This window comes from Sceloporus occidentalis, unplaced genomic scaffold, assembly GCF_023333645.1.
Source record: "Sceloporus occidentalis isolate IW3139 unplaced genomic scaffold, rSceOcc1.0.p SCAF_2, whole genome shotgun sequence".
Classification (NCBI taxonomy): domain Eukaryota; kingdom Metazoa; phylum Chordata; class Lepidosauria; order Squamata; family Phrynosomatidae; genus Sceloporus; species Sceloporus occidentalis.
The window spans coordinates 22,865,542-22,884,378 of record NW_028316982.1 but is presented as its reverse complement, the minus strand read 5'-3'; positions in this window follow the sequence as shown (position 1 = coordinate 22,884,378).

Sequence of the window (18,837 nt, the reverse complement as noted above, 5' to 3'; positions counted from 1 at the left end):
GGGGGGGGGGGGAGAGATGGGCTATAAATAGGGTCCCCATAAGTCAAACGTGATTAAGAGTCAGTACAGATGGCCCTAAAGGGACAATTTGATGCCCCTCTTTGATCACTTGATCGGGGCCACAGCAACCACATGCCGCAGCCCTGTTCCGATGTTTTTCTGGACTATTTTTCAACCTCATTTTTGCAATCCAAGTGGCAAATTGCCACTCCTTTTTGGGGTGGGAAAAATGCCCTTTCTTCTGCTTCGGTGTCTTTTTGGTGCTCCTGTGGTGTGCAGTGTATAAATGCCACACTGCCAGAGCACCACAATGTTGCCTGCAGTCTGGGAGGATGGGGACGCGGCATTGAAGGTAACATCTAAACACCATGCCTGCATGCCACTCCCAAGCCAGTGTATTATGCTGGTCTGTTTTGACCCTTAATGACAATTATCTCCCACACCACAACCACTAATAACAGTAATATTAACATCTGTACAAAAAGCATGTATGTTCCTTTCATTTTGCACAAATAAGGCATATTCATCACTTGACATCTACACTAACAATCCCATTTCCTTTGCAAAAACAGACAATTTTTTTTTTTACAGATCAGCTTTTTTTTAAACTTTTCTCATTTTCATTTTATTATTTTCAATGTCCTTTTGAATAGCTTCATCTGGTTATTTTTACAAGAGTTTATATTTTCAGTTAAAATTCTGCTTTGGCTATTTCTGAAGAAGATGATACTACAAGAGTAAGTTCACATTTATACACAATAGTATGGAACTACTTCTGAAGTGTTCTTTTTATTACATTTGAGTGAGGTAGGGATGCGTGTAGGTCACCAGATATAAGGAGAAGGCCACATGATCAAAGCTTCTTTTTCAATTAGCAAGAATGATGACATTATCTGCTAACCAACTCTAACTTTGAGATTCCTTCTAATCTTAGGTTCAGTCCTCACAGTACTGGAGAGGGTATGCATTTTCTCAGCATCTATGCATTTTTGCTGGAACAAAAATGCCAGGATTATATCTCTGTTATAATTCAACATAATCCAGAATTGCTTGGTTTTGAATGGACAGTTAAGACTGATGAGTTTTGTAAAGAAGCATTCATAGTGTGAGATGAATATGCTAGAAGTGATTTGCAGCCTGGAAATTTTTCTGGATCTGTCACTCCAGTTGACAGTTCAGATAGACGTGACATTCAGGAGTGCTTGCTATCATCTTTAAGTTTAATACCAGCTGTACCCTTCTTGAAGGACCAAAAGATGGTAATGCACTTTCTGGTAACATCAAGACAGGACTGTTGTAATGTGCTGTAGATTGAGTTACTTCTGTACCAAGTATGGAAACTTCAACTAGTTGAAAACACAGCAGCCAGTTTGGTTACGGGTACTTTTAGGAACGATCATATCATAGCAATATTAAAATCACTCTACTAGCTGCCAGTTAGTTTCTGGGAAAGCTACAAAGTGTTGGTTATTACTACAACCATGGAACAACAAAAAACAATAAAAAACAAACAAACAAAAACCTAGGAACTGCTAGACCTCACCAAACCCATATTCATCAAGTTATCTATGTAACTAAAAGAACATCTAAGCACCATCTTCCAGTGTTTTTGATTTCTAGTTTGGCATTGTCATCACCACCACTATAGATTCAACACCAGTTCTAAATGAGTGGGTACAAAATTTAAGTCTGCCTGATCCAGGCTTTTCTAGGTAATGCCGAAAACTGAAATCATGCAGAAGGATGCCATCAGTAAACTGAAAGAAAACCCCTTTGCCTTATTGTCAGTGCACCAAAAAGGCTCATACTGGGCACAGATCATCAGATTACACTAGTTAAATGTATAGCATACCCCGTTCTATGCTGATCCTTCTAAGGTCACCTAGGTCTTATGCAGCTTCTGTCCCCAGATATCTTAACATTTTTAAACTGTAAGGCCTAGCCAGTCTTAGCCTTTTTGGAAACAGCCACCAGCTTACTTATCCTAGGAATCCCCACAAATGCCACTAAAGTATTGGAATGGAAAAGTGCAGACACAAACTCTGAATTACAATGCAATAGCCAGCACTCATCCAACTTCTAGAGAATATGTGTCAAAATGTCAAGATATCTTTTTTCATCTGGGAAGTGAAAATTTGCAATTATTTATATCCCTAAGTGAAACCATTGGCTTACTATGTATGAACCAGGACCTATTGCTACATTTTTCTTTATAGTGAATTAAATATAAATGTTCTCCATCTACAAAAGTGAAACATAAACAATCTACAAACAGTGCAAATATGTAAATATTGAGATCTTGTGGGAACAGTTAAGTTTTAAGGTATGTTACTGTATTTTTGCTCCAAAGTGTAGAGAGACATGCTTATGGGATTGTCTTCCTCTTATGTCAGGACAATTTGAGCAGTTTGGGATTCTTTGCAACTATACTGAAGTAGGGCAGGAGGCATCCTTTGCTTCTCTGCCTCAGACAGCAAAATGTCTTGGGACAGTTTTCTCTCCTGGAGAAAAATTCTGCTTCAAGATCCAAAGATCTGAGGTGGCAGGTTAAGTATTGTAATAGTCATTTCAACAGAACAGTATTCAATCTTGACTTGCCACCAATTTTTCCCTAAAGGAAAATTTGTGTTGTATTTGGAATGGTCTTTTTCAATCTGTCAGAAGCTTCTGTAAGGATTCAGAAGGAAGTCACAACAATTTTGATAAGGTTAGTGAAATTTCTCAGGGGGTTCACAAATCACTAGATATACCATCTGGACCCTTAACTTCCTTTAGCAGAAAGATTATATATGCTTTAAAAGGACAGATGTGTGATTAGGCATTTTTGACAGATGTTCTGACCTTTTATTTTTAAACCTAATTTACTAAGGATGTTTTGAGGTTCTTTTTTATGAATTCCCTACTGCCTTATATCTAATATAGCTTTTGAATGAACATAGCATATGGTTACATTATCCTCTATGAAACAGCAGTACGAACAGTTTATTTTAATATCATCATTATTTCACAGAGCCTTCCAGATAATGAAATTGTATTAAGTTTTCATTGCAATCTAATCCAGACATTGAGAAATTTAGTCTGATCAAGATTTAAAAAAACAAAAACAAAAACTTCTGAAATGGACATAAAGAGAGCTCTCTTTTCTTCAAATGCATTCATATGTATATTTGGACATAGATTCCAAGGAAATTAATTGCTAGATGTGATGCTAAACCTCATTTTCATGTTGGGGGACAGATGGGATCTCTTGAAACCCACAATCCCTTTGTGTCAAAATATCCATTTTGAGTTCGGTCCTGGTGTCTCCAAGCTCAAAAGGTAAAGGTAGTCCCTTGACATGAATGTCTGGTCATAACCAACTGTAGGGGGTGGTGCTCATCTCTAAGCGGAACAGCCAGCATTGTCTGAGGACTGCTCTGGTGGTCATGTGGCCAGCATGACTGCACCAAAACTGTTATCTTCCCACTGAGAAGTGGTACCTATCTATCTACTTGCATTTGTATGTTTTCGAACTTCTACGTTGGCAGAAGCTGGGACAAGTGACAGGAGCTCAGTCCATCATGCAGCACTTGGGCCTTGAACTGCCAACCTTCTGATCTTCCGGTCATCAGACTGATGTTTTAACCACTAAGCTACTGCATCCAAGCTCAAGCCAACTCCAAAATGGGTCTACTACTAACCCTGCCCTCCTTATCTCTCCTCAAAAATATTTTAATTTTTTTGTATCCAGTTTCACCAATGCATGAGTTTTTATGTGCATCTTTTCCTTATATACACTTTTTACTCTATTGTGGGGCTGAAAATTATACTGTAAAATACAGGGAAAAAATATCAAGTCCTAAGTTTAACTGTTGTGTGATCTGCATATTAGTTCAGGAACTGTGAATTGGATCATTTTGTGCAGACTAAATGAAATTCTCTTCATCTTACTCCCTGTAGGCATGCTGAGGATGGCATTAGATAGCAGGGAAATACATCTGTTTAAGAAAGTAAAATAAAATTGTAATCCCCCAAAATTGTTCAAAATGGAAACAAAAAATAATACTAATCCAGCAATTTGATTCTTGCTCTTTAAAGGAAAGAATATATGGGAAGAGAAATTTACCCTTTTCTAGTACTTATTATCATCAGACCATATGAAATGGCTGATCGTTGCCACGTGAACAATTACTTTAATTTCCAGTCCCTTTTGCTGAAGCTTTAATTAATTGAATGATAGTTCTTTTATAATGCATGAATGCCTTGGAAGCTGTGGCTGCAACTTAACTTCGGCAGGTGAATACTAGAAAAGAATTGGCAAACACTTTGCCTCCTCAAGACAGATGTGCGTATTTTAAAATTTTAGTGGGGATTAGCACTTTGTCATTTCAATATATCACTCTGAGTAACTTGCTGAATAATGTTCTGTACAAAGTGATGCAACATAATGATATGATACACTGGAAAGATGAAATGACAAATCCCTGACATAAAAGGTGTCCTTGTTTGAACTGGAATATTGGTTTTCTCTTGTAAACTCAAACACTTATGCAATCAGGGCTGACCCTACCATCAAGTCAAGTGAGGTGACTCTCCTCAGGCAGCAGAGTTTGGGTGGTATGATAGAAGCAGCAGACGGTTAGTTAGCTACTTTGTTTTTATTTTATTTTTACTGGTAGAGAAGGTGAAAGATTGTTTTCCAGACAATCTGCTTCATGTCCTAGAATAGTGGCTTTGGATGCTATGTGCCTTGACCATCCATATACACAATATTTATTCTATCCCCAGGAGCAAAGTGTCTCAGCCCTGTGAGGAATACATAATTCACAGTCTGTCTCATTTTCCTTTCTTATAGGTGAAAAAAATTGATAATTGGTCACTGTAAGGTGGCGACGCCTGGACTGGGGAGAGTTGAGGAGGCTAAGGGTGCCCAGGTGGCAGAGGAGGGAGGGGGGAACAGGGAGAAGATTGAGGTGGATCCTGGAAGGGGCGGGGAGTGGTCCCCAGGGGAGATAAAAGAGGAAGGGCTGAGGCGCACAGGAGGGAGGACAGGACGCGGAAGAACAGGACGCGCAGCCACGGCCGGGGAAGGGAGAGCTCAGGTGTGGATAACTCCCCAGCGGGACAGGGCACCAGTCTCTCTGCGCCGACGCTCGCTAACACGGCGGAAGGGACTGCATGAGGAGGTACTACTGCGCAACCCCAGGGAGGAAGGGGACTTTACCTATTCCGACACAGAGGAGTGGGGGCCGAGAGTTCTAAACGAACTGGAGGATGAGTGGTGGGACTGAAAAGGGGACCGGTGGGAAGTGGGCCCAGAACTCCCCGAGGTGGAGAAGGCGGACCAAGAGCGGCTGGAAAAGTACTCGGGGTCCATCGGTTTAGAGGACAAGGCCGAAGCTTGAGAGAATTTCCCCAAGGGCCCCTATCAATGAGGAGACCTGAGCGGAAGGGGTATTAGTTTTATGTTTGGCTGAAGAAAGCGTTTCTTCGTTTATTTACTGTTACTTTGGGTCTTGAGTCTGAGTTACATTAAAAGAGTTATTGAACACGTGGCATGGTTGGAGTAAGTTTGTTGCACCCGCGCCGGGCCTAAAGGGGAGGAGCTTAAGGAGAAGCATGCAGCCGGCTACACCAGCCCCGCCCACAGTCACATAACCAAACACTGGGTTTCACTTGAAAGTAATTAAAATTGTGCTGAATCAGCTTGTATTATAATTCAGCAGTGCTGATAACATGCCTTCCCTTGTTTTTATCAGCATTGTTTGGAAATACTACATACTCTGATTTTTCTTACAAAGGATTGAATGTTACCAAATTGGCTTGGCTTTTTCATATCATGATGTAATATTGTTCATGGTTTGATCTCTGAATATGTAAGATCAGCCTTGTGACTAAAACTCGGAAGTAGCAGAGAAGAAAGGAATGAATAACATTAAAGAGAATGAAGGAATGAAGTGGCATTAAATCTGGTATTCTCCAAATGTTCTGCACTATCACTCCCAACAGCCTGAGTCAGGGATGATGGTAGATGATAGACTAAAGTTGTAGGCTAAAACAACAGAAAGGTATCAGGATACATAAGGTTAAACCAGAATGAACTTCAGTACTTTTCTAAATGTCATCTTAAAACTGAATATAGCAGCACTGACAATTCACTAGCCAGCATGGCAAGGAGTACAAATCCCTCTTAAATTCAGCTGAAGAACAGATGATAAGAAATATATTTTCTCTGTTCTACATTGAAGTAAGTCCATAGTAATTGCCATCCAATAGAAATGTGTGAACTTGAGTTATTAATGAATTAAAAACCCAATTGCATAATTATACTCATGCATGTTGAGTGTTTCCATATTTAATAGTGCATTAAATAAGTTACATTCAGTGGTTACGTATCTCCTTCCATTTTTCTTTTCTTTTTCATTTTTCTTTTTTTTTTATGTCAATATTTAGATATTACTTGTTAGAGTATGTAATTTACTTCCATATGTCAGTTTTCTAATTAAGAATTTGAATGTTCTCTATAAGTTTAACGTTCCAGTCTAAAATTAAACAAGCTGGTCTGATTTAATTGCTGATTTAATTCCATTAATGTCAATAAAGTTATATTAGGGAGATATTTGATCCAACGTCTATAATTAATATAATGTAAAATAGCTTCAGCTGATTTCTGAAATCCAACATTTGGAACATTTGGGGTGTATGCACTGAAAACTGCAAAGTGGAATGGATCTATATTCTATATTCATACCTTCAAATTCAGCTAAGCCAACTTTCTTATTTGTTTAAAAATGTTATAGTATTTATGGCTAAGCAGACAGATAGGAAAAACTGGGGCAATCCTTATTTTTCCCAAACCGGTTGGAAACCCCACTGTCCACATTGCCCATTCCAAAGGCAGGCTAAACACCCATCAGCAGTCTGCACTACACAGTATTAAGTTGTGCCTCTTGGTTTTGTTTTTTGCCTCCCCCTACATGCATGTGAACCATTACAGGGACATACCACCTGAAACAAGAATTATCTCCTCCATCCTGCTCAGCTGCCATCCCATTGGATACTCCAAGTGACCAGCCACAAAGTTGCGTGAGTGATACACCACACATACAGTGCATCAGGGTATTCAGTGACACATTGGCAAAACATAGAAGTTTATCGCATCAGTGCCTGAAACGTTTCTATTCTGTTCCCAAAACGTTTCAAGAGGTAATGTTATGGGAACAGATATTATCACATTCCAAAATGTAAAACGTTCCGAGAATGTTACAGGAATACAATTTACCGCATTTGTCCTTATAGGAAGCGTGATAAGTATGAGAACGTTTCAATATTTGCACATGCGTATTTGTAACAGTGTATTCTTGTTCATGAGTACCACATACACAGAACAAAAGGCTTTTACAGGGAGATATTTGTGCAAACACAACCTAATCTTTTTATATACACACATACATATAGACACACACACACAGTCAGCAATCTATATATACAAAAATTGATGTGTATATAAAATATGCATATATATTATATGTATATATTGTGTGTAATATATTTATATTATATATTATATATATATTGTATATATTACATATTAAAATATGTATATTGTATATATATTGTATGTATACTTTTACACACACACACACACACACATACATATATATACATATATATATATAAATGTTATACATATACATAAACATAGCATTGCCATCCCTGGGGACCTCCAAACCGGGAAAAATATAGGACAAGGTTTTAAAATGTAGGACTTTAAAAAAAAATTTCCTGGCCAGGAAATTTTTAAAAAAAGGTCCTACATTTTTAAACCTTGTCCAAGGCCTCGCTGGGGCTTGGGAGACAGCCTCTCTCAAGCCCCAGCCAGGCTTTGGAGGACTCTGCGATCGCGGAGCCCCATCCAGGGCCAGGCTAAGGCTTGGGAAACAGAATGCAGGGAGGGAAGTCCTTTCAGCCAATCACAACAAGGCAGAACATGGGAACGGAAGTAAGAACGGATTACATTACCGCTCTGACATTTCTTGGACCATTTTAAAAACGTTTCCACAAGCTTGGATCACTTTCTCATCCGTTCCCTCCGAGGAACACATATGGAACGCTTTGAGGGGTATGTAGAACACGATGGGAACCCGATGGGGACAGAAACGTGCAGTAAAGTTGAAAGTGTTCCGTTCCAATCGGGTTCCAAAAATGTTCTCGGAACGCGATGCTATAAACTCCATAGTCATGGAGGCCTCCCATATATACCCACTTCTTCCCTTCACCCCTTGCTCCCCTGTTGGATTGTCTGGTTTGTTTATGGTATGTGTGGCAGGTTGATTGTGCAATGAGTCAATGATGCAGCTAGCCACTCAAGTTCCTGCATGTTCAAACAAAAAAATCCAGGAGGTGAGCAATGGCACCAGCAGCTATGTCTCACTGGTCCCAGGGCACATGCTCCAGACTTCTTTCATACTCCACCTCGGCTTTCCTGCATTCCTGCACTCACACTGTGCTGTTTGTATGCCAGTGCAATGATGCTGATTTCCCACATTCCAGCAGAGTATCAGAGCTTTTTAATCTCAGAGCACAGCTTCATTTTGGTTTCCATCTAGTTACATGGTATACATTGTCTGGACAGGTAGGCTTCAAGTCAGTTTGAAGTCGCTTTGTTTTGCCAGTGTCGACAACTCCTTTGTTACAGCTGCTTACATAAGCCTGGAATAAGAAACCTGTGACCCTTTGCATGCTGTTGGAGCACAACTCACATTGTTCTTGAACACTTTTATACTGAAAGCATGATTGAAGAAAAGTAAAATAAAAGAAGTGTGCATTGTGCACAATGATCCAGTTCTACCACCAATTTGACATGTTTCATTGAGAAATTATGTGCCAAACCCAAGTTAAGAATTGGAAATCAAATAGTTCATGATTCCCATTCCCTATCATTAGAAATCAGAGATCTGTTATATGTGTGTGCATGCATGCCTATCTCTGTCTGTCTGTCTGTCTGTCTAATATATGAGATAACTGGATGACCTTTGCTGGCACATTAGCCCCTTAAAACGGTTTAATCCCTCCACATTTCAGATAAATAGGTGCAAAAGATTGGTGCTATGAACCCATAGAAGCTTTTTAAAAATTTCTTGGCATAACTGGGGAGAAGTATATAATTTCCTCTTCTGAGGGAGGTAAAGTTGCCAGGTGTCAGACAAATAGGTACAAGGAGTTTTGTTCAAGAGCAGCCTTTGTATGTGGAGGACATTTAAAGAACAACAGCACAACACTCATCTGTTTATCATTTTTCACTTTTCATTTTTCATCTTTTTTTCTTTTCTTTTTATCTTGTTTCAGTTTAACTTTATTCAATCCTGTTTTGTTCCCAACACAGATTAAAATGAATTTCAATTAAAACAATGTACATTGTAAACATTTTTTTTAAAAAAAATAAACAATCAAATTACAAACAGTAATTTAAAATACTTTATAATGCCAAACACATATAAAAATATGCTAAAGATAAAAGTACAACATAGTCAGTTAAAAGGCCCTTCTACAATAGCTAGTTAAGAGGCAAACATTGTCTAAACACACAGGGGTTTTTTTCTGAATGAGAGCAGAGTAGGGATCGACCTAGCTTCGCATAGCAGTAAATACCATACTTTGAGAACAGCCACTAAGAAGGTCCTCTTCCATGTTCTTACCAAACATCCCTGTGATGGTGATGAAACCAAGACAAAACTTTCTTCTGAGGATTTCAAGTCCTAGACAGGTTCATATCAGAAAATACTGTTGTTGTTGTTTAAGGTTTCAGCATAGGAAGCAGTTTGAATTTTCATGAAAATGAGACACAGCACAGCAATTCTTAAGTAAGAAACCTGAAAATTTTCAGAAGGAGATGTGCAGGAATATGTGGAAGAGAAGCTGTCACAGTGGTGAGGGGATAACTTATTCCCTCTTCCCTTTTTGTGATTTACAGAAGGTACATACTGGCATAAAAGTACAGATAAGTACAGGGGACTAGGCCATTATGCTGATTGAAAAACAGTTCTCCCTTTCTTTTAAAAAAAAAAAAGGAACTAAGTGATCTGCAGTGGCATTAGAAAAAGGGCCATCTCATGATCTCATGCTTGACCAACTCTATCTCATCTTGCCTAACTAGGGCCCAATACAAACGGGTGCCTTGTGGCGCCCTTGGGCCAAAACTAGGGCTCAGGAGCACACAGCAACCACACTCTCCCAAGCCCTTGTTTGTGTGGACGGCGCCATTATTATGCAGCACCATCCACACAGTGTGCATATCGATGGTGTCACATGCGCACCACATCCAAACAGCATGGCGCATGCATGACATTACTGCAACACCCCAGGGCGGACATGGCGCCTTGGTGGCATCATGGCAAGGAGCTCCATTTCAGAGCTCCTTTTTCCTGCGGATTGTTGTTGTGGCCATATGGTTGTCATGACAACGATCTGGAGGAGAAATGGGTGGCCTCTGGCCGCCCCTTTCTCCTCATCTGTACCAGGCCTAGGATGCTCTTCTGGGTAGTTTTATAGCAATGCCTGTCTTTCAGTGACAGGAATGACAAGTTTTGATATTCATTTATTTTGCATTCCAGCAGCTATATGACCTGAGTGTGTAAAGTGAAAAGCAAAACTAGAGGGGCAGCCTTTCCTGTATTGGCAAGAAATCCCACAGTCTGGGAGCGATAACTCAAAACTCACATGCCCCCACCAAACATGCCCATGAGTGTGGTAATACCAAGGTCTTCCTTTCTGGAAAAGACTTAAAGATCAGGTTGTTTTGTACAGGATGCACTAACTATTAATGCTAAATCTTCTGAGGTGTTTTAGCCTCAGCTGATGTTCTAGGCCTGTGCCCAGAGCAAACCTAGCAGTGGCAAAGAAGAAGGGGATTGCTCTTCTAATCCATAAAAACAAACAAACAAACAAAATTGCTACAGCTATATATATATCAGGTCAAGTTATAGGTTTTTATTAGTGATGAAAACTGGAGAAACTTCTCAATGATATTTGAAGAAATAAGTAAATAATAGTTACCTGGCTATCATCTTTGCTGTTGACAGCTGCTCAAGAACTGCAGCTTTATCGATCACTGCATTCCCATGTTATAATGACTGGTTCTGTCAAATTTCCACTTGTCACATGGTTGTTAAAAGCTCAGAATCCTTGGTAGGCAACCCTGTGGTTAGCTATACACCCACATACTCTCATTACTTACTTTGTGCTGTCTATCCAGTTTGTATCAAAGTTAAGTAATCAGCAAATATATACAGCACTTTCCTTCCAGCTACATTTGTCATTTCCATGAGGCACCATACAATGAAGAAAACTGACAATTGAGAGCAGATATGTGAAAATATGTCAGTCTTGTTATACTCCTGCTTCTCCTTAGTATCCCACTGTCATCCTCATTCCATATTAGCTCTACATTGGTTTGGTGTGCATTTACTTTTCTCATAATGTACACTCATAGAATCACGGAATTGGAAGAGACCTCAAGGGCCATCCAATCCAACCCCCTGCCATGCCAGGATACACAATGAAAGCACCCCTGACAGATGGCCCTCCAGCCTCTCTTTAAAAATCTCCAAATAAGGAGACTCCAGCATATTCTGAGGGAGTCTGTTCCACTGTCAAACAGCCCTTACTGTCAGGACATTCTTCCTAATTTTGAAGTGAAATCTCTTTTCCTGGAGCTTTCATCCATTGTTCCATGTCCTATTCTCTGGAGCAGCAGAAAACAAGTTTGCTCCATCCTCAATGTGACACCCCTTCAAATACTTAAATGGGACTATCATATCATTTCTTAACCATCTCTTCTCCAGGCTAAATATACCTAGCTCCCTAAGTCTCTCTTCATAAGACATGGTTTCCAGACCCTTCACTATTTTGGTTGTCCACCTCTGGTCACACTCCTGCTTGTCAAAATTCTTTTTGAATTGTGGTGCCCAGAACTGGACACTGTATTCCAGGTGAGGTCTGTTTGAAATACAATCATGGGGGACCTTGTTAAAGGCCACTCTCCCTTGTATGTACACATTCTATACACATTTTTCATTGACTAAAATGTATATATGCATTTATGAACTGTACACATTTTTCCTCTCTCAAGGAGGGACACCTTTTGCCTCCTTTTCTGAAGTGCTGACAAGTGTCAGCTATGGTGAGATTACTGTTTTCTCTGTGACTGCTGACTTCAAAGTCACCCACCACTACTTCTGCGGCCCAGTATCTATTCCTATATTTTATGACTGTTATTCCCCTTTTCCCTCCCTCAGTTCTCTTTTCCCTTTCCTTTTTACACTCCTAGATGTTTTGCCTCCCTCAATTCTCTTTTCCCTTTCCTTTTTACATTCCTAGATTTTCCCCCTGCCTCCTGCTTTCTCCCCATCAGTGGCATCAGTGGACTTCTAGTCTTCTTGTTGGGGAGGACCCTGATGTTCTGAAACTGCAGCGTTGAAGCCTCCCTCTTTGTTTCTTGTTTCACCAAGAAACCCTTTAGTTAAGACAACTCAAAAACAAACAAACAAACAAAGCAAAACAAAACACCAACAACAACTAGAGGGAAAGGGAGGCCAGACAGAAAACATGTCCAATAAAATAAGCATAATTAGAAGCAACACTACATGGAACATGAGAAACATGAGCCAGGGAGAACTAGACATATAAAGAAGAACACGGAATGCATGAATATAGCAATACTAGGAATGAGCAAATTAAAATTGACAGAAATGGGTCACTTTGACTCTAGCCCTCTTCAAATGATGCACACCCTGACTTTTCCCCCAAAACACCATGATGCCATACACCACTCCACATGGCGCACAGTGTCATGGTGCTTGTCCGGTGCTGCATCCATACGATGCAGCACCAAAGGAGCTCTGTCAAGCTGCAACAGCACAGCTATGGTTCCCTTTCCAGGGTGCAAAAAGGAGCTGCTTTTTGTGTCTCCTTTTCATGCCCTGGAAAGATCAGATTGGAACCACACCATGTGCTTGCCACGGGCCTGATCCAGCATGAAAAGAGATGGCTGCAAGCCTCTCAGACAACTATACAGTAATTTATTCAGGAAATGGGGGGAAAAAAACCAAGAAGAAATGGGGTGGCTTTCATACTAAGGAAAGATATAGCTAAGGCACTCAAAGGGTACAATTCAAAGTCAAACTGTATATTATCAGTAAGGCTTCAGGGTAAGCTTATAAGCACAATAATCCAGGTATATGCACCAACCACACATGCAGCTGAAGAAGATATTGAGAGATTGTGTGATGCAGTCCAGGAAGAAACTGATAACATACCATCACAAGATTTCAAACAAATCATTGGAGGCTTGAATGCTAAAGCTGACAACAAAGAAGAATAAAAAACAGTAGGAAGATTTGGATTAGGGACAAGAAATAAAATAGGAGAGCATCTGATAGAATTCTTTGAGGCCAATCATCTGTTCATTGCAAATACCTGCTTCGTACAACAACATGGGAGACTATACAACTGGACATCACCAGATGGTAAACACAAAAACCAGATAGACTACATAACTGGATGTAGAAGATGGAGAAACTCTAACCTTGTGGTCAAAAGCAGACCAGAAACTGATTGTGGCACAGACCACAAACTGCTCGTAACAAAAATCAGAGTTAAGTTGAAGAAGAAAGCAAAAACCATAATTATACCAAAATATATCCTGACTAACATTTCAGATTGATTCAAGGGCAATGTAAGAAACAGATTTGAATGATTGAGTATAATTGACTGGGAACCTGGAGAACTATGGGCAGAAATCAAATACATAATTAAGGATGAATGCAAAAAAAACACTAACAGTAGCCAAAAAGAAAGAAACAATGGATGACAGATGAAACACTTCATGCAATAAAAGAAAGAAGAAAAACCAATGCAAAGAGAGACAGGAACAAAGCCTGAAGCATGAACACAACTGTCCAACATCTGACACAAAGGGATAAGGAGAAATACTACAATGAACAATGCAGAGAAATAGAAGACAACAACAAAAGGGAACAATGAGAGACCTCTATAAAAAAAAAAAATCGGGAAATTAAAGCCAGGTTCAAACCCAGGGCAGGGATGATCTATGGAGAAAAAAGGAACATAATACAGGAACAAGAATAAATAAAAAGACGCTGGAGGCAATACACAAAGGAGTTATACAAAAGAGATGTGGAAATGAATGATATTTGAAATGAGGAGCCATATGAAGATGAACCCCAAATTCTAAGAAGTGAAGTGGAATCTGCAATAAAAGAAATGGGAAAAAGTAAATCACCGGAACAGTTGATACCCCAATTGAACTGCTACAATGCCTATAGACAGATGCAACTTTAATGCTAACTGAAATATGCCAGCAAATATAGAAAAAGCAGTGGCCAACAGACTTGAAACACTCGATATACATACAAATCCACAAGAAAGGAGACACAAAAGACTCTAGCAATAGCACCAATCTCACATGCAAGCAAAATAATGCTCAAAATTCTGCAGCACAAACTCCAACTGTACATGGAAAGAAAAATTCCAGAGGTGCAAGCAGGCTTCAGAAAAGGAAGGGACACTAGGAACCAAATTGCAAAAATATGATGGCTAATGGAATGCACCAAAGAATTCCAAAAAAGAATCAGCATGTATTTCATAGACTACAGCAAAACATTTGATTGTACAGTTCACACAAAAAACTATAGATTGCACTCAAAGACATGGAGGTGCCACTACATCTGATAGTCCTTTTTAAAAATTTTAATGAAATTACACCAAAAAACCCCCAAAAACATACAATAAAAATAAATTCAATGAAAAGAAGGTTAAAACCCTAAAAAACCATTCAGTTATTAAATGGTCTTTCAAACCTTTCATACTTTCAAGAACATCCCTTATATAAAGTCTTATATAGTTTAAATAGTTTGGAATAAGTCAGACAATAGTGACAATTTGGGGGATGAACAGTTATAAGGTTTGAATTGACAAAATCAGTAAATGGAAGGCATTTTTAGTCCTGATGAGGAATCTGTACCAAGGACAAGAGGCCACCATCAGAACAGAATTTGCGGAAACAGAGTGGTTCCCATTATAGGCAAAGGGGGTCAGACAAGTCTGCATCCTATCACTGAACTAATTTATATACTGAAAACATCATAAGAAAAGCAGAATTAGAATCAGAAAAAGGCAGACTTAAGATAGGAAGAAGCAATATTAACAACTAAGATATGTGGACGACACTATGATATTAGCAGAAGACATTCAGGAATTGGAACCATTAATGAGGAAGGTCAAAGATGAAAGTGCAAAGGCAGGTCTGATGCTGAACATAAAACCCCCCCAAAAATAACGACCACAGAAGTAATACACAAAATCAATCTAGGCAACGAGAACAGATCATCCGCATAAGGTAAGGGTCTATTGTACTTAGGATACCATGGACAGCCAAGAAGACAAACAAATGGGTTCTTGAACAGATCAGACCAGGACTCTCCTTGGAAGCAAAGATGATCAAATCTTACTTTGGCTACATAATGAGTAGTTACTTATCACTAGAAAAAAGCAATAATGCTAGGAAGACCACAAACCAGATGGATAGACTTGATCGGGGGGGTTATGGGCAAGGGCTTGCAGTATCTGTACAAGGCAGTGGAAAATAGGGATTCTTGGAGATGTTTCATCCACAGGGTTGCCATGAGTTGGAACCGACTTGAGGGCAGCCAAAAACAACAACAACACATTTTTATATTACTTTTAAAATATATGCATGGTTTGAGCTACATTTTTTTCCTTTGAAATTTTCCACAGATTTTTCTGAAATACAAATTTCTGCATCAAAATGGCATCCATTCTTTAGCCAGTCTGAAGCAATGTAAAATAGATATTTGTGTCTGGAACTGCAAATGTAATTATTATTTTTTTATCTTTACTTGGGAGATATTTTCTGATATCTACTAAGATCCATGACTTCAGGGCATAGAAGATATGTCAGGAAAAATGGTCCTCCTATGGCTGGACGACAGGGGCAAAGAAACAAGATTTTATCTTCAATATGGAATTGGTTTGTATGCACTATGGTCTTCTTTGTTTGATACATAAAGTATTATCTTCAGTGTAATAAACACACATCCATGACCATGAGTGTAGAAGAAAAGCAACATGTAGGGTCAAAACATATGGTCCACATAGCCCCACTAAAGGGTAAGACATGGAGGACAAATGGTCCTCCAGGCACAAAATGAAGTGATAAGTTACAAAATAATAATCATTTCAGCCAAACCTGAATCCCTGACTCAGAAAAAGGGCCAACAGTCTTTAAATGTAAATCTTGGAGACTGACAATCCAAGATATCATTAGATCATTTGACTTTTTCTCCTCTTCCTCCTCTTTTAATAATGTATGTTTGTATTTCACTTTTTTCTTGATCATGATACTCAATGTGATTTACAAAAAAATAATGCAAATACAGTTAAAATACATTGAATGTATGTAGCAGTCCAGGTGAAATTTTTGTTTTCTAAAAAAAAAAAAAATGAGCACATGAGTTCACAACAGACGTAATTGGCCCTAACCTAATCTCTTTGGCACTGCTTACTAGATTATCATCTATTGTGAAACAGAAAGGTGCTGTCTTTGTTCATTTGACTATATTGCCCTCCATCCATCAGATATTATACCCTCACCTATACTTCAGAAAGTCAGGGGAAAGGCTCCTTTTAACTTCCAAAACAGCCACTGCCACATATAGGAAAGGTGCTTAGGTAGCACACCTTGTTCTGTACATTCTGACAAATGTAGTGCTGTTAGAACCCTGATAGACCATCAAGGATTGTAGAAACAAACAAAAAAGGAGTGAATATTGCCCACAGCCCATATGTGATCAGGTGAATAAGCTCCTGATCTTGTAACACTTTTGGAGGAAAAGTTGAATTAAATTAGTGTTGGCCGTATCTCTCCACTGAGATCCTGCAAGTTCTTGTTTCAGTGTGTTCATTTGTTGTGTATTGCAGATAGAGTGTATACTCCTAAGGGTATACAGGGATTATTTTATGACTCCATGTTGTCAGTGGTGCCAATGAAAGTTCAGTTTCAACCTTTGAAATATTTGTGATTTTCGGTTTCTTTAAAACTGCCCAATAAGTCACGGTGGCAGCATGCAAACCAACCTTCTTTTTTCAGCATGACCAGTTAAACCTGTACAGGATTCATCTATTTTCTGTTCATTAAACTAGTGTCTAAAGTACTGGGAATAAATGATTTTAAAAGGATTGGATTAGTGTCACTGATTTCTGTTGATCTGTGCAAACCACACAGAAGCAGATTAATGATCCATCTATTTTAGTATCCCACTGTCTTCTACTACTGCTGTTCTTTGCAGATTTATTCTTTGACCTGGAGACTCACCTGCACCTGTTTATTTTCCACTTTCTAGGAGCCTCCTTGTGTGTATCTCTCTCTCTCTCTCTCTCTCTCTCTCTCTCTCTCTCTCTCTCTCTCTCTGTGTGTGTGTATGTGTGTTTTATTTTTAAAAAACATAACTAGTGTCACTTATTTTAGAAGGAAGAAACATTTGGAAAAAATCACTCATAAAATAATGGAATGATAGAACAACAGAGTTGGAAGAGACTACAAGGGTCTCCGACTGATGCAGTGACTGAGGATGATGTCTCTCCTCTCGTGGCCTGTCTGGAGGCGGTAATAGGCTGGATGAGGGAAAACCGACTCAGTCTGAATCCAGAGAAAACGGAGGTGCTCGTGATAAGTTCTCCTGGCCCGGGGATGGCGGTGGTTCCACCTGTCTTGAATGGGATCACGCTTCCCGTGAAGGACTCTGTACGCAGTCTGGGGGTGCTCCTTGACTCGTCGCTCCACCTTACATCTCAGGTGGATGCGACAGTCAGGAGCACCTGTTATCAGCTTCGGCTGATTCGCCAGCTGCGTCCCTACCTGGGCCAGAGGGACCTTGAAACGGTAGTACATGCTCTGGTAACCTCTTGATTGGATTTCTGCAACGCGCTCTACATGGGGCAACCCTTGTACCAAACCCGGAAGCTACAACTGGTACAGAATATGGCAGCCAGACTGGTCACTGGCATATCCAGGGCCAGCCATTTAACACCAGTGCTTAAAGATCTGCACTGGCTGCCTATTCACTTCCGGGCGCAATACAAGGTGTTGGTTATAACCTATAAAGCCCTAAATGGCTTGGGCCCAGGATACCTAGAGGACCGCCTCTCCCCATACAATCCGCCCCGCACACTCAGAACAGCTGGGCAGCAGCTATTGAGGGTCCCTGGGGCAAGATTGGCCTCCACATCTAGGAGGACCTTTACCATCTCGGCCCCGGCCCTCTAGAATTCGCTGCCCGGAGAGCTCCGCTCGGCCACCTCCCTAACCCAGTTCAAGAAGGGATTAAAAACCTTCTTGTTTAAGCTAGCATTCCCAGTCACAGGCTCCAGTCAGTCTCCCCCCCCCCCCCCCCGACAGCAGTGGTATGCTGGCCAAAACTGGTTTTTAATTGTGATTTTAACTGTAATTTGTTGTTTATTGCATGTATGCATTATGTATTGTGTTTTGAATGATGTTGTTCACCACCCTGATTGCAAGAAGGGCGGTATAAAAATAAAACTTTTATTTATTATTATTTATTATCCAGTTCAACATCCTGCCATGCAAGAATATACATTCAAAGTATTACCAACAGATGACCAACTAGTTTCTGCTTAAAATCCTCCAAAGAAGGAGACTCCACCACCCAGCCATTGTTGATTCACCATGAGGAAAGACAACATGCTGGGAAAGTTTCTCATATTTTTATTGTATTATTTTCTTTCATTTCCCATCTTTTC